Source organism: Cetorhinus maximus, unplaced genomic scaffold (assembly GCF_964194155.1).
Source record: "Cetorhinus maximus unplaced genomic scaffold, sCetMax3.hap1.1 HAP1_SCAFFOLD_570, whole genome shotgun sequence".
Taxonomy (NCBI): Eukaryota; Metazoa; Chordata; class Chondrichthyes; order Lamniformes; family Cetorhinidae; genus Cetorhinus; species Cetorhinus maximus.
The window spans coordinates 1-16,349 of NW_027596512.1; positions in this window are offsets into that span (position 1 = coordinate 1).

A 16,349-nucleotide genomic window follows, 5' to 3' on the forward strand; every position below is an offset into this window, starting at 1 on the left:
CGGGGGTCTGACTGACGGAGGCTATCGGAGGTGTCAGCATTACGGGGGTGTGATCGAGTGGAGGGGAGGCAGGAGGAGAGGGTAGGGTAGGTGGAGGTAAAGCCATCCTACCGGCCTGCTGCTCAGATTGGGCAGAGGTCACCGACGGGTCAACATGGGGACGGAGAGAGTGGGCAGGGACTGGTCACTGGGGTTCGTGGCAAGGGCTCTAGAGAGTGACCTGGACTCTCCCCGGACCCCCAACCCTCAGGGCCAGCCCCAGTGGGTCATCTCCTGCTAGTCAACAGGACCCCAGGCCCAGGGGAGCAGGGAGGCCTCAGGAGTCGGTGGGTCTCAGCCAGCCTGGGGTTTGCAGGCTCCTGTGGAGCTGGGTGTGGGTGTGGGGAAGAGAGGGAGGGGGAAAGAATGTGAGAGGGAGGAGATAGGGAACATGTGACCTCCTGCTCTCCTCCATCCCTCCCCCTCCCTCCCTTTCTCCTCCCTCTCTCCCCCTCAGTCCCTCTCTCCTCTATTCCTCCCCCTCACTCCCTCTATCTCCCATCCCCCTTACTCCCCCTCTCCTTCCTCTCTCCCCCTTGCTCCCTGTCTCCTCCATTGCTCCCTCCCTCCCCATTCCTCCCCCTCTCCTCCATCCCTTCCCCTCACTTCCTCTCTCCTCCTTCCCCCTCGATCCCCTCTCCTTCTCTCTCCCTCGCTCCCTCTCTCCTCCATTCCTCCCCCTTACTCCCTCCCTCCTCCATCCCCCTCGATCCCTCTCCTTCCTCTCTCCCCCTCGCTCCCTGTCTCCTCCATTGCTCCCTCACTCCCCATTCCTCCCTCTCTCCTCCATCCCTTCCCCTCACTTCCTCTCTCCTCCATCCCCCTCGATCCTCCCTCCTTCCTCTCTCCCCCTCGCTCCCTCTCTCCTCCATCCCCCTCGATCCCCTCTCCTTCCTCTCTCCCCCTCGCTCCCTGTCTCCTCCATTGCTCCCTCACTCCCCATTCCTCCCTCTCTCCTCCATCCCTTCCCTCACTTCCTCTCTCCTCCATCCCCCTCGATCCCCCCTCCTTCCTCTCTCCCCCTCGCTCCCTCTCTCCTCCATCCCTTCCCCTCACTTCCTCTCTCCTCCATCCCCCTCGATCCCCCCTTCCTCTCTTCCCCTCGCTCCCTCTCTCTTCCATCCCTTCCCCTCACTTCCTCTCTCCTCCACCCCCCTCGATCCCCTCTCCTTCCTCTCTCCCCCTCGCTCCCTCTCTCCTCCATTCCTCCCCTTTACTCCCTCTCTCCTCCATCCCCCTCGATCCCCTCTTCTTCCTCTCTCCCCCTCGCTCCCTCTCTCCTCCATTCCTCCCCTTTACTCCCTCTCTCCTCCATCCCCCTCGATCCTCCCTCCTTCCTCTCTCCCCCTCGCTCCCTGTCTCCTCCATTCCTCCCCTTTACTCCCTCTCTCCTCCATCCCCCTCGATCCTCCCTCCTTCCTCTCTCCCCCTCGCTCCCTCTCTCCTCCATTCCTCCCCTTTACTCCCTCTCTCCTCCATCCCCCTCGATCCCCTCTCCTTCCTCTCTCCCCCTCGCTCCCTGTCTCCTCCATTGCTCCCTCCCTCCCCATTCCTCCCTCTCTCCTCCATCCCTTCCCCTCACTTCCTCTCTCCTCCATCCCCCTCGATCCCCTCTCCTTCCTCTCTCCCCCTCGCTCCCTCTCTCCTCCATCCCTTCCCCTCACTTCCTCTCTCCTCCATCCCCTCGATCCCCCTCCTTCCTCTCTCCCCCTCGCTCCCTCTCTCCTCCATCCCTTCCCCTCACTTCCTCTCTCCTCCATCCCCCTCGATCCCCTCTCCTTCCTCTCTTCCCCTCGCTCCCTCTCTCCTCCATCCCTTCCCCTCACTTCCTCTCTCCTCCATCCCCCTTGATCCCCTCTCCTTCCTCTCTTCCCCTCGCTCCCTCTCTCCTCCATCCCTTCCCCTCACTCCCTCTCTCCTCCATCCCCCTCGATCCCCTCTCCTTCCTCTCTCCCCCTCGCTCCCTCTCTCCTCCATTCCTCCCTTTACTCCCTCTCTCCTCCATCCCCCTCGATCCCCTCTTCTTCCTCTCTCCCTCGCTCCCTCTCTCCTCCATTCCTCCCCTTTACTCCCTCTCTCCTCCATCCCCCTCGATCCTCCCTCCTTCCTCTCTCCCCCTCGCTCCCTCTCTCCTCCATCCCTTCCCCTCACTCCCTCTCTCCTCCATCCCCCTCGATCCTCCCTCCTTCCTTTCTCCCCCTCGCTCCCTCTCTCCTCCATTCCTCCCCTTTACTCCCTCTCTCCTCCATCCCCCTCGATCCCCTCTTCTTCCTCTCTCCCTCGCTCCCTCTCTCCTCCATTCCTCCCCTTTACTCCCTCTCTCCTCCATCCCCCTCGATCCTCCCTCCTTCCTCTCTCCCCCTCTCCTCCATCCCCCTCGATCCTCCCTATCTTCCTCTCTCCCCCTCGCTCCCTCTCTCCTCCATCCCCCTCGATCCTCCCTCCTTCCTCTCTCCCCCTCGCTCCCTCTCTCCTCCATCCCTTCCCCTCACTTCCTCTCTCCTCCATCCCCCTCAATCCTCCCTCCTCCCTCTCTCCCCCTCGCTCCCTCTCTTCTCCATCCCTCCCTCTCTCCCCCTTTCCTCCCTCAAATTTCTTACTCAATTTCTCCTCCCCCTGTCCCCTCGCTCCCTATCTCCTCCAACCTCTCTCTGTCTCCGCCCACACCACCCCCCCCACCACCCCCGCCACCCTAGCACAATCCCGGGATCTTCCTGACCCGAGGCTCAGGATCTGGTTGACCAGCAGCAGCTTGAAGAAGACCCACTCCCTTGGGGAGAGAGGGAGGAGGGAGACAGGAAGGAGAGGAAGTGAGCGAGGGTGAGAGGGGAGGGAAGAGAGGCAGGAGAGAGGAAGCAGGAGAAAAGTGGACGGTGGGGTTTGGGGAAGTGGACGGTGGGGTTTGGGGGTAAAGGGGGGACTGGGTGGGGGTTTGGGGGTGAAGTGTGGACTGGGTGGGGTTTGGGGGTAAAGGGGGGACTGGGTGGGGTTTGGGGGTAAAGGGGGGACTGGGTGGGGTTTGGGGTAAAGGGGGGACTGGGTGGGGTTTGGGGGTAAAGGGGGGACTGGGTGGGGTTTGGGGGTGAAGTGTGGACTGGGTGGGGTTTGGGGTGAAGTGTGGACTGGGTGGGGTTTGGGGGTGATGTGGGGGGACTGGGTGGGGTTTGGGGGTGAAGGGGGGACTGGGTGAGGTTTGGGGGTGATGTGGGGGGACTGGGTGGGGTTTGGGGGTGAAGTGTGGACTGGGTGGGGTTTGGGGGTTAAGGGGGGACTGGGTGGGGTTTGGGGGTGAAGGGGGGACTGGGTGGGGTTTGGGGGTGAAGGGGGGACTGGGTGGGTTTTCGGGGTGAAGTGGGGGGGCTGGGTGGGGTTTGGGGGTGAAGGGGGACTGGGTGGGGTTTGGGGGTGAAGGGGGGGACTGGGTGGGGTTTGGGGGTGAAGGGGGACTGGGTGGGGTTTGGGGGTGAAGGGGGGACTGGGTGGGGTTTGGGGGTGAAGTGGGGGTGCTGGGTGGGGTTTGGGGGTGAAGGGGGACTGGGTGGGGTTTGGGGGTGAAGGGGGGACTGGGTGGTGTTTGGGGGTGAAGTGGGGGTGCTGGGTGGGTTTTGGGGGTGAAGGGGCGACTGGGTGGTGTTTGGGGGTGAAGTGGGGACTGGGTGGGGTTTGGGGGTGAAGTGGGGACTGGGTGGGGTTTGGGGTTGAAGTGGGGACTAGGTGGGGTTTGGGGGTGAAGTGGGGACTGAGTGGGGTTTGGGGGTGTAGGGGGGACTGGTTGAGGTTTGGGGGTGAAGTGGGGGTGCTGGGTGGGGTTTGAGGGTGAAGTGGGGTGACTGGGTGGGGTTTGGGGGTGAAGTGGGGATTGGGTGGGGTTTGGGGTTGAAGGGGGGGACTGGGTGGGGGTTTGGGGGTGAAGTGGGGGTGACAGGGTGGGGTTTAGGGGTGAAGTGGGGTGACTGGGTGGGGTTTGGGGGTGAAGGGGGGGACTCGGTGGGGATGGGGGTGAAGTGGGGGACTGGGTGGGGTTTGGGGGTGAAGTGGGGACTGGGTGGGGTTTGGGGGTGAAGGGGGACTGGGTGGGGTTTGGGGGTGAAGGGGGGACTGGGTGGGGTTTGGGGGTGAAGTGGGGACTGGGTGGGGTTTGGGGTGAAGTGGGGACTGGGTGGGGTTTGGGGGTGAAGGGGGGACTGGGTGGAGTTTGGGGGTGAAGGGGGGACTGGGTGGGGTTTGGGGGTGAAGGGGGGACTGGGTGGGGTTTGAGGGTGAAGGGGGAATGGGTGGGGTTTTGGGGGTGAAGGGGGGACTGGGTGGGGTTTGGGGGTGAAGTGGGGACTGGGTGGGGTTTGGGGGTGAAGGGGAGACTGGGTGGGGTTTGGGGGTGAAGTGGGGTGACTGGGTGGGGTTTGGGGGTGACTGGGTGGGGTTTGGGGGTGAAGGGGGGACTGGGTGGGGTTTGGGGGTGAAGGGGGGACTGGGTGGGATTTGGGGGTGAAGGGGGGACTGGGTGGGGTTTGGGGGTGAAGTGGGGAAATGGGTGGGGTTTGGGGGTGAAGTGGGGGTGCTGGGTGGGGTTTGGGGGTGAAGGGGGGACTGGGTGGGGTTTGGGGGTGAAATTGGGTGAATGGGTGGGGTTTGGGGGTGAAGGGGGGTGCTGGGTGGGGTTTGGGGGTGAAGGGGGCACTGGGTGGGGTTTGGGGGTGAAGTGTGGACTGGGTGGGGTTTGGGGGTAAAGGGGGGACTGGGTGGGGTTTGGGGGTAAAGGGGGGACTGGGTGGGGTTTGGGGGGTAAAGGGGGACTGGGTGGGGTTTGGGGGTAAAGGGGGGACTGGGTGGGGTTTGGGGGTGAAGTGTGGACTGGGTGGGGTTTGGGGGTGAAGTGTGGACTGGGTGGGGTTGGGGGTGATGTGGGGGGACTGGGTGGGGTTTGGGTGAAGGGGGGACTGGGTGAGGTTTGGGGGTGATGTGGGGGGGACTGGGTGGGGTTTGGGGGGTGAAGGGGGGACTGGGTGAGGTGGGGGTGATGTGGGGGGGCTGGGTGGGGTTTGGGGGTGAAGGGGGGGTGGGTGGGGTTTGGGGGTTAAGGGGGGACTGGGTGGGGTTGGGGGTGAAGGGGGACTGGGTGGGGTTTTGGGGTGATGGGGGGGCTGGGTGGGGTTTGGGGTGATGGGGGCTGGGTGGGGTTTGGGGGGTGAAGGGGGGACTGGGTGGGGTTTGGGGGTGAAGGGGGACTGGGTGGGGTTTGGGGGGTGAAGGGGGGACTGGGTGGGGTTTGGGGGTGAAGTGGGGGTGCTGGGTGGGGGTTTGGGGGTGAAGGGGGACTGGGTGGGGTTTGGGGGTGAAGGGGGGACTGGGTGGTGTTTGGGGGTGAAGTGGGGGTGCTGGGTGGGTTTTGGGGGTGAAGGGGCGACTGGGTGGTGTTTGGGGGTGAAGTGGGGACTGGGTGGGGTTTGGGGGTGAAGTGGGGACTGGGTGGGGTTTGGGGTTGAAGTGGGGACTAGGTGGGGTTTGGGGGTGAAGTGGGGACTGAGTGGGGTTTGGGGGTGTAGGGGGGACTGGTTGAGGTTTGGGGGTGAAGTGGGGGTGCTGGGTGGGGTTTGAGGGTGAAGTGGGGTGACTGGGTGGGGTTTGGGGGTGAAGTGGGGATTGGGTGGGGTTTGGGGTTGAAGGGGGGACTGGGTGGGGTTTGGGGGTGAAGTGGGGGTGACAGGGTGGGGTTTGGGGGTGAAGTGGGGTGACTGGGTGGGGTTTGGGGGTGAAGGGGGGACTCGGTGGGGATGGGGGTGAAGTGGGGACTGGGTGGGGTTTGGGGGTGAAGTGGGGACTGGGTGGGGTTTGAGGGTGAAGGGGGGACTGGGTGGGGTTTGGGGGTGAAGGGGGGACTGGGTGGGGTTTGGGGGTGAAGTGGGGACTGGGTGGGGTTTGGGGGTGAAGTGGGGACTGGGTGGGGTTTGGGGGTGAAGGGGGGACTGGGTGGGGTTTGGGGGTGAAGGGGGGACTGGGTGGGGTTTGGGGGTGAAGGGGGGACTGGGTGGGGTTTGAGGGTGAAGGGGGAATGGGTGGGGTTTGGGGGTGAAGGGGGGACTGGGTGGGGTTTGGGGGTGAAGTGGGGACTGGGTGGGGTTTGGGGGTGAAGGGGAGACTGGGTGGGGTTTGGGGGTGAAGTGGGGTGACTGGGTGGGGTTTGGGGGTGACTGGGTGGGGTTTGGGGGTGAAGGGGGGACTGGGTGGGGTTTGGGGGTGAAGGGGGGACTGGGTGGGATTTGGGGGTGAAGGGGGACTGGGTGGGGTTTGGGGGTGAAGTGGGGAAATGGGTGGGGTTTGGGGGTGAAGTGGGGGTGCTGGGTGGGGTTTGGGGGTGAAGGGGGGACTGGGTGGGGTTTGGGGGTGAAATTGGGTGAATGGTGGGGTTTGGGGGTGAAGGGGGGTGCTGGGTGGGGTTTGGGGGTGAAGGGGGCACTGGGTGGGGTTCACTCTCGGTGGCCATCGCTCACTCTCCGGTCACTCTGGGCTCTGTCCTTCACTCCAGATTTCAGCATCGTATGTCTGACCCTCGTGGTCTTTGTGCTGCCCCTTGCCCTGCCCAGTGGGAAGATCACTCACACCAGAGAGTACACCGTCTTCCGGGTGCTGAGAATCTGCAAGGTCGCTCAGGCTATGCAAGTGTTTCAAATCTTCAAAAATAACAGGTGAGACGGAGAGGGGGGAGAGAGAGAGAGGGGGGGAGGGAGGGGAAGAGAGAGAGAGGAAGGGGTGGAAGGAGGGAGGGAGAGAGATAGGGGAGAGGGGGGAATGAGGGAGGGAAGGGGCAGGAGGGAGAAAGGATGGAACGAGGGGGAAAGAGAGGGAGGGGGATGGAGAGGGAGAGGGAGGGAGGAGAGAAGTGGAAGAGGGAGGAAGAGAGGAGCAAGAGGGATGGAGAGAGAGGGAACGAGGGAATGGGCGATGAGAGGGAGGAGGGACAGGGAGAGGGGCAAGAAGGGAAGAAGTTAGAGGGGGGGGAGAGAGGGGCGGGGGGGTTGTATATATGTGTCTGTGTGTGTGTGTATGTGTGCGCGTGTGAGACTGTGTGTGTGTGCCTGAGCGTCTGTGTATGTGTGAGACTCTGTCTGTGTGTGTGTATGTCTGTGTGACACTCTGTGTATGTGTGTGTGTGCGTCTGTGTCTGTGTGAATGTGTGTGTGAATGTGTGTCTGTCTGTGTGTGTGTGTGAATGAATGTGTGTGAATGTCTGTGTGTGTGTGTGTCTGTGTGTGAGTGTGAACGTGTGTGTGTGTGAATGTGTGTGTGTGAATGTGTGTCTGTCTGTGTGTGAGTGTGAATGAGTGTGTGAATGTCTGTGTGTGAGTGAATGTCTGTGTGTGTGTGTCTGTGTGTGAGTTTGTGTCTGTGTGTGAGTGTGTGTCTGTGTGTGAGTGTGAATGTGTGTGTGTGAATGTGTGTCTGTCTGTGTGTGTGTGAATGAGTGTGAATGTCTGTGTGTGTGTGAATGTCTGTGTGTGTGTGTCTGTGTGTGAGTTTGTGTCTGTGTGTGAGTGTGAATGTGTGTGTGTGTGAATGTGTGTGTGTGTGTGTCTGTATGTGAGTTTGTGTCTGTGTGTGAGTGTGAATGTGTGTGTGTGAATGTGTGTGTGTGTGTGTCTGTATGTGAGTTTGTGTCTGTGTGTGTGTGAATGTGTGTGTGTGAATATGTGTCTGTCTGTGTGTGAGTGTGAGTGAGTGTGTGTGAAAATACCAGGATCAGTGGCAGCCTGTGATGCCCTGCAGGTTGAATATCCCTCCCTTGCCCCCTCCATCTCCTCCTGAGGCCACGTTTCACTCAGTGAGTGATAAACAGCTTCCTGCTATCACCTGATTCTCACAATGAGTCCTGAAAGTGCCTCTTTCTCTCCTCCTACTCCCTCTGATTAACATTACCCTGTTCAGTACATGGTCAGGGGCTGGTCTAGCGGCCGCAGGAATTAAAGAGCACAATTCACCAAAATAGAAGGAACACAACACCCTCATCAGACTCTTCATTACACACGACACTGCATTCATCATGTGACTTCTAACTGCATAAAAACTCCCCGAGATGCTTCACGAAAATGTAGATCAGACAGAATCTGACCCCGAGCCACATACGGGGATATTAGGGACAGGGGACCAAAATCTCAGTCAAAGAGGTCGGTTTTAAGGAGCATCTTAAAGGAGGAGAGAGAGAGAGAGACAGAGAGAGAGAGAGAGAGAGAGAGGGAGAGAGAGAGGGAGGCGGAGAGGTTTAGGGAGGGAATTCCAGAGCTTAGGGCCCCAGGCAGCTGAAGGCACGGCCGCCAATGGTGGAGCGATGGGAATCGGGGGATGGTCAAGAGGCCGGAATTGGAGGAGTGCAGAGATCTCGGAGGGTTGTAGGGGCTGGAGGAGGTTACAGAGATAGGGAGGGTTGTAGGGGGTGGAGGAGGTTACAGAGATAGGGAGGGTTGTAGGGGCTGGAGGAGGTAACAGAGTTAGGGAGGGTTGTAGGGGGTGGAGGAGGTTACAGAAATAAGGAGGGTCGTAGGGGGTGGAGGAGGTTACAGAGACAGGGAGGGGTGTAGGGGCTGGAGGAGGTTACAGAGAACTGAACACAACTCTCCAGCTGGGGCCTAACCAGAGTTTTACACAGGTTCAGTGTAACCTCCCTGCTCTTGTATACAATTCCTCTATAATGTCCATGATCCCCCGAATGTCCTTCCCAATATGTCTGGTCACCTTCAAACATCACCCCACGTTGACCCTCCAGGTTCCTCTATCCGTGTACACCTTCCCCGTACCTTCATCATCCAACCCCCACCCCACCGAGAGTTCAGGACACGAGGGATCCTCGTGCCAGAGTTCCTACTCTTGATCACTGATGTGCCTGACCCCGAATGGAACCTGTTGGCACTGGCTGAAGGTCAATCAAGCTGGGATGTGAAGCCTTCTAGTGTCAAATATGCCACCAACGCTACGAAGACTCTCACGCTCAGGTACCGGAGGTTGATCGGTGCCAGACTAGAACGAGGGCAGCAGACACATTGGGAACACCACCACCTCCAAGCCACTCACCATCCTGACTTGGAAATATATCGGCCGTTCCTTCACTGTCGTTGGGTCAAAATCCTGGAACTCCCTCCCTAACAGCACTGTGGGTGTACCTACACCACATGGACTGCAGCGGCTCAAGAAGGCAGCTCGCCCCCACCTTCTCAAGGGGCAATTAGGGATGGGCAATAAATGCTGACCTAGCCAGCGATACCCACATTCTGAGAATGAAGGAATGCAGTGAAGACATTGGTATACACTGCTCAGTCAATTCTCATCATTTCACCGTCCTCCCCCATTATTCTACACACCTAATTACAACATTATTCCTTTGCAGATTCCTCGAAAACATCCAGACTATCTTCATCACCTGTCTTCAGTCTCTCCAATCCATGGGTGCCATCATTGTCCTCATGCTCAGTTACATGGGTATCCTTCTCTGCTGTGTCTGTAACAAGCTGACACTGCCCAGCGCAGTGCTGAGGGAGCGCCGCACTGTCGGAGGGTCAGTGCTGAGGGAGCGCCGCACTGTCGGAGGGTCAGTGCTGAGGGAGCGCCGCACTGTCGGAGGGTCAGTGCTGAGGGAGCGCCGCACTGTCGGAGGGTCAGTGCTGAGGGAGCGCCGCACTGTCGGAGGGTCAGTGCTGAGGGAGCGCCGCACTGTCGGAGGGTCAGTGCTGAGGGAGCGCCGCACTGTCGGAGGGTCAGTGCTGAGGGAGCGCCGCACTGTCGGAGGGTCAGTGCTGAGGGAGCGCCGCACTGTTGGAGGGTCAGTACTGAGTGAGTGCCGCACTTTTGGAGGGTCAGTGCTGAGGGTGCGCTGCACTATTGGAGGGTCAGTGCTGAAGGAGCACCACTTTCGGAGTTTCAGTACTGAGGGATCGCTGCACTGTCGGAGGGTCAGTACTGAGGGAGTGCCGCACTTTTGGAGTTTCAGTACTGAGGGAGCGCTGCACTGTTGGAGGGTCAGTACTGAGGGAGTGCCGCACTGTTGGAGGGTCAGTACTGAGGGAGCGCCGCACTGTTGGAGGATCAGTACTGAGAGAGCGCCGCACTGTCGGAGGGTCAGTGCTGAGAGAGCGCCGCACTGTCGGAGGGTCAGTACTGAGGGAGCGCCGCACTGTCGGAGGGTCAGTACTGAGGGAGTGCCGCACTGTCGGAGGGTCAGTACTGAGGGAGCACCGCACTGTCGGAGGGTCAGTACTGAGGGAGTGCTGCACAGCCATTACTTCAAAGGGACAGGGAGTTTGCGATGCTGCCCTGACCAATACTCTTCCCTCAACCAACATCCGACACAGATTACCTCATTGCTCTGTGTGGGATCTTGCTGTGCTTCAGTATAACTCTCCTCAGCTCAGCTCAGCTCAACTCAGCTGATTACAATTGCATTTCCAATTGAAGGGTCTGGAGTTTGATTTTAGGCATTGTCCCTGAACACCAGGAGGTGACGGGGGCCCCTATGATGTGGTCTCCTTGTGAAGGTTTTCAGTCAGTTGCAGTGTGCACCAGTCAGATATTTGACCATGGTGTGCCTCACAGCTGAGCTCAGAGACCGCTCTCAGCCAGAATTTACACAGAATGCTGCCTAGATTTCCAGCACAGAGACGGGCCATTCGGCCCATCCACACCTCCCACCCCCCTCTCTCCATCTCCCCCCATCACCATATTCTTCTATTCCTTTCTCCCTCATGTGTTTATCCAGCTTCCCCCTTAAATGTATCGATACTATTCGCCTCGACCACTCCCTGTGGGAGCGAGTCCCACATTCTCCCCACTCCCTGTGGGAGCGAGTCCCACATTCTCCCCACTCCCTGTGGGAGCGAGTGCCACATTCTCCCCACTCCCTGTGGGAGCGAGACCCACATTCTCCCCACTCCCTGTGGGAGCGAGTCCCACATTCTCCCCACTCCCTGTGGGAGCGAGTCCCACATTCTCCCCACTCCCCGTGGGAGCGAGTCCCACATTCTCCCCACTCCCCGTGGGAGCGAGTCCCACATTCTCCCCACTCCCTGTGGGGTGAGTCCCACATTCTCCCCACTCTCTGGGTGAAGGAGTTTCTCCTGAATTCCCCATCGGATTTATTAGTGACTGTCTTATATCGATGGGCCCCTAGTTCTGGTCTCCCTCCCCCACCCCCACAAGGGGAAACATCTTCTCTACGTCGACCCTATCGAAACCCCCTCCGTCATTTTAAAGAGCTCGATCAGGTCACCCCCCTCGGCCGTCTCTTTTCTAGAGGAGAGAGCCCCGGCCTGTTCAATCTTTCCTGATCATTCTAATCTTTCATCATTCTTTCTTACACATTCTCCAGTGGCTCAAAATCCGTTTAATAAAATGGAGACCGGGACTGTGCGCGGTAACTCCGAGTGTGGGATACGGAGACCGGGACTGTGCGTGGTAACTCCGAGTGTGGGATAGAGAGACCGGGACTGTGCGCGGTAACTCCGAGTGTGGGATAGAGAGACCGGGACTGTGCGCGGTAACTCCGAGTGTGGGATACGGAGACCGGGACTGTGCGCGGTAACTCCGAGTGTGGGATACGGAGACCGGGACTGTGCGCGGTAACTCCGAGTGTGGGATACGGAGACCGGGACTGTGCACGGTAACTCCGAGTGTGGGAGACGGAGACCGGGACTGTGCGCGGTAACTCCGAGTGTGGGATACGGAGACCGGGACTGTGCATGGTAACTCCGAGTGTGGGATAGAGAGACCGGGACTGTGCGTGGTAACTCCGAGTGTGGGATACGGAGACCGGGACTGTGCACGGTAACTCCGAGTGTGGGATACGGAGACCGGGACTGTGCGCGGTAACTCCGAGTGTGGGATAGAGAGACCGGGACTGTGCGCGGTAACTCCGAGTGTGGGATACGGAGACCGGGACTGTGCACGGTAACTCCGAGTGTGGGATAGAGAGACCGGGACTGTGCGCGGTAACTCCGAGTGTGGGATACGGAGACCGGGACTGTGCGCGGTAACACCGAGTGTGGGATACGGAGACCGGGACTGTGCACGGTAACTCCGAGTGTGGGATAGAGAGACCGGGACTGTGCGCGGTAACTCCGAGTGTGGGATACGGAGACCGGGACTGTGCGCGGTAACTCCGAGTGTGGGATACGGAGACCGGGACTGTGCACGGTAACTCCGAGTGTGGGAGACGGAGACCGGGACTGTGCGCGGTAACTCCGAGTGTGGGATACGGAGACCGGGACTGTGCATGGTAACTCCGAGTGTGGGATAGAGAGACCGGGACTGTGCGTGGTAACTCCGAGTGTGGGATACGGAGACCGGGACTGTGCACGGTAACTCCGAGTGTGGGATACGGAGACCGGGACTGTGCGCGGTAACTCCGAGTGTGGGATAGAGAGACCGGGACTGTGCGCGGTAACTCCGAGTGTGGGATACGGAGACCGGGACTGTGCACGGTAACTCCGAGTGTGGGATAGAGAGACCGGGACTGTGCGCGGTAACTCCGAGTGTGGGATACGGAGACCGGGACTGTGCGCGGTAACACCGAGTGTGGGATACGGAGACCGGGACTGTGCACGGTAACTCCGAGTGTGGGATAGAGAGACCGGGACTGTGCGCGGTAACTCCGAGTGTGGGATACGGAGACCGGGACTGTGCGCAGTAACTCCGAGTGTGGGATACGGAGACCGGGACTGTGCGCGGTAACTCCGAGTGTGGGATAGAGAGACCGGGACCGTGCGCGGTAACTCCGAGTGTGGGATATGGAGACCGGGACTGTGCGCAGTAACTCCGAGTGTGGGATAGAGAGACCGGGACTGTGCGCGGTAACTCCGAGTGTGAGATAGAGAGACCGGGATTGTGCGCGGTAACTCCGAGTGTGGGATACAGAGACCGGGACTGTGCGCGGTAACTCCGAGTGTGGGATACGGAGACCGGGACTGTGCGCGGTAACTCCGAGTGTGGGATAGAGAGACCGGGACTGTGCGCGGTAACTCCGAGTGTGAGATAGAGAGACCGGGATTGTGCGCGGTAACTCCGAGTGTGGGATACAGAGACCGGGACTGTGCGCGGTAACTCCGAGTGTGGGATACGGAGACCGGGACTGTGCGCGGTAACTCCGAGTGTGGGATAGAGAGACCGGGACTGTGCACGGTAACTCCGAGTGTGGGATAGAGAGACCGGGACTGTGCGCGGTAACTCCAAGTATGGGATACGGAGACCGGGACTGTGCGCGGTAACTCCGAGTGTGGGATACGGAGACCGGGACTGTGCACGGTAACTCCGAGTGTGGGAGACGGAGACCGGGACTGTGCGCGGTAACTCCGAGTGTGGGATAGAGAGACCGGGACTGTGCGCGGTAACTCCAAGTATGGGATACGGAGACCGGGACTGTGCGCGGTAACTCCGAGTGTGGGATACGGAGACCGGGACTGTGCACGGTAACTCCGAGTGTGGGAGACGGAGACCGGGACTGTGCGCGGTAACTCCGAGTGTGGGATACGGAGACCGGGACTGTGCACGGTAACTCCGAGTGTGGGATAGAGAGACCGGGACTGTGCGTGGTAACTCCGAGTGTGGGATACGGAGACCGGGACTGTGCACGGTAACTCCGAGTGTGGGATACGGAGACCGGGACTGTGCGCGGTAACTCCGAGTGTGGGATAGAGAGACCGGGACTGTGCGCGGTAACTCCGAGTGTGGGATACGGAGACCGGGACTGTGCGCGGTAACTCCGAGTGTGGGATAGAGAGACCGGGACTGTGCGCGGTAACTCCGAGTGTGGGATACGGAGACCGGGACTGTGCGCGGTAACTCCGAGTGTGGGATACGGAGACCGGGACTGTGCATGGTAACTCCGAGTGTGGGATAGAGAGACCGGGACTGTGCACGGTAACTCCGAGTGTGGGATACGGAGACCGGGACTGTGCGCGGTAACTCCGAGTGTGGGATACGGAGACCGGGACTGTGCGCGGTAACACCGAGTGTGGGATACGGAGACCGGGACTGTGCACGGTAACTCCGAGTGTGGGATAGAGAGACTGGGACTGTGCACGGTAACTCCAAGTGTGGGATAGAGAGACCGGGACTGTGCACGGTAACTCCGAGTGTGGGATACGGAGACCGGGACTGTGCGCAGTAACTCCGAGTGTGGGATACGGAGACTGGGACTGTGCGCGGTAACTCCGAGTGTGGGATAGAGAGACCGGGACCGTGCGCGGTAACTCCGAGTGTGGGATATGGAGACCGGGACTGTGCGCGGTAACTCCGAGTGTGGGATAGAGAGACCGGGACTGTGCGCGGTAACTCCGAGTGTGAGATAGAGAGACCGGGATTGTGCGCGGTAACTCCGAGTGTGGGATAGAGAGACCGGGACTGTGCGCGGTAACTCCGAGTGTGGGATACGGAGACCGGGACTGTGCGCGGTAACTCCGAGTGTGGGATAGAGAGACCGGGACTGTGCACGGTAACTCCGAGTGTGGGATAGAGAGACTGGGACTGTGCACGGTAACTCTGAGTGTGGGATAGAGAGACCGGGACTGTGCGCGGTAACTCCGAGTGTGGGATAGAGAGACCGGGACTGTGCGCGGTAACTCCAAGTATGGGATACGGAGACCGGGACTGTGCGCGGTAACTCCGAGTGTGGGATATGGAGACCGGGACTGTGCGCGGTAACTCCGAGTGTGGGATAGAGAGACCGGGACTGTGCGCGGTAACTCCGAGTGTGAGATAGAGAGACCGGGATTGTGCGCGGTAACTCCGAGTGTGGGATAGAGAGACCGGGACTGTGCGCGGTAACTCCGAGTGTGGGATACGGAGACCGGGACTGTGCGCGGTAACTCTGAGTGTCGGATAGAGAGACCGGGACTGTACGCGGTAACTCCGAGTGTGGGATACGGAGACCGGGACTGTGCGCGGTAACTCCGAGTGTGGGATACGGAGACCGGGACTGTGTGCGGTAACCCCGAGTGTGGGATACGGAGACCGGGACTGTGTGCGGTAACTCCGAGTGTGGGATAGAGAGACCGGGACTGTGCGCGGTAACTCCGAGTGTGGGATACGGAGACCGGGACTGTGCGCGGTAACTCTGAGTGTGGAATAGAGAGACCGGGACTGTACGCGGTAACTCCGAGTGTGGGATACGGAGACCGGGACTGTGCGTGGTAACTCCGAGTGTGGGATACGGAGACCGGGACTGTGTGCGGTAACTCCGAGTGTGGGATACGGAGACCGGGACTGTGTGCGGTAACTCCGAGTGTGGGATAGAGAGACCGGGACTGTGCGCGGTAACTCCGAGTGTGGGATACGGAGACCGGGACTGTGCGCGGTAACTCTGAGTGTGGAATAGAGAGACCGGGACTGTACGCGGTAACTCCGAGTGTGGGATACGGAGACCGGGACTGTGCGTGGTAACTCCGAGTGTGGGATACGGAGACCGGGACTGTGTGCGGTAACCCCGAGTGTGGGATACGGAGACCGGGACTGTGTGCGGTAACTCCGAGTGTGGGATAGAGAGACCGGGACTGTGCGCGGTAACTCCGAGTGTGGGATATGGAGACTGGAGGTGTACACGGTAATTCCGTGTGAGATACGGAGACTGGAGGTGTACACAGTAATTCCGAGTGTGAGATACGGAGACTGGAGGTGTACACAGTAATTCCGAGTGTGAGATACGGGGACTGGAGGTGTACACAGTGATTCCGAGTGTGAGATACGGAGACTGGAGGTGTACACAGTGATTCCGAGTGTGAGATACGGAGACTGGAGGTGTACACAGTGATTCCGAGTGTGAGATACGGAGACTGGCGGTGTACACAGTAATTCCGAGTGTGAGATACGGAGACTGGAGGTGTACACAGTAATTCCGAGTGTGAGATACGGAGACTGGAGGTGTACACAGTAATTCCTAGTGTGAGATACGGAGACTGGAGGTGTACACAGTAATTCCTAGTGTGAGATACGGAGACTGGAGGTGTACACAGTAATTCCGAGTGTGAGATACGGAGACTGGAGGTGTACACAGTAATTCCTAGTGTGAGATACGGAGACTGGAGGCGTACACAGTAATTCCGAGTGTGAGATACGGAGACTGGAGGTGTACACAGTAATTCCTAGTGTGAGATACGGAGACTGGAGGCGTACACAGTAATTCCGAGTGTGAGATACGGAGACTGGAGGTGTACACAGTAATTCCTAGTGTGAGATACGGAGACTGGAGGTGTACACAGTAATTCCTAGTGTGAGATACGGAGACTGGAGGTGTACACAGTAATTCCTAGTGTGAGATACGGAGACTGGAGGTGTACACA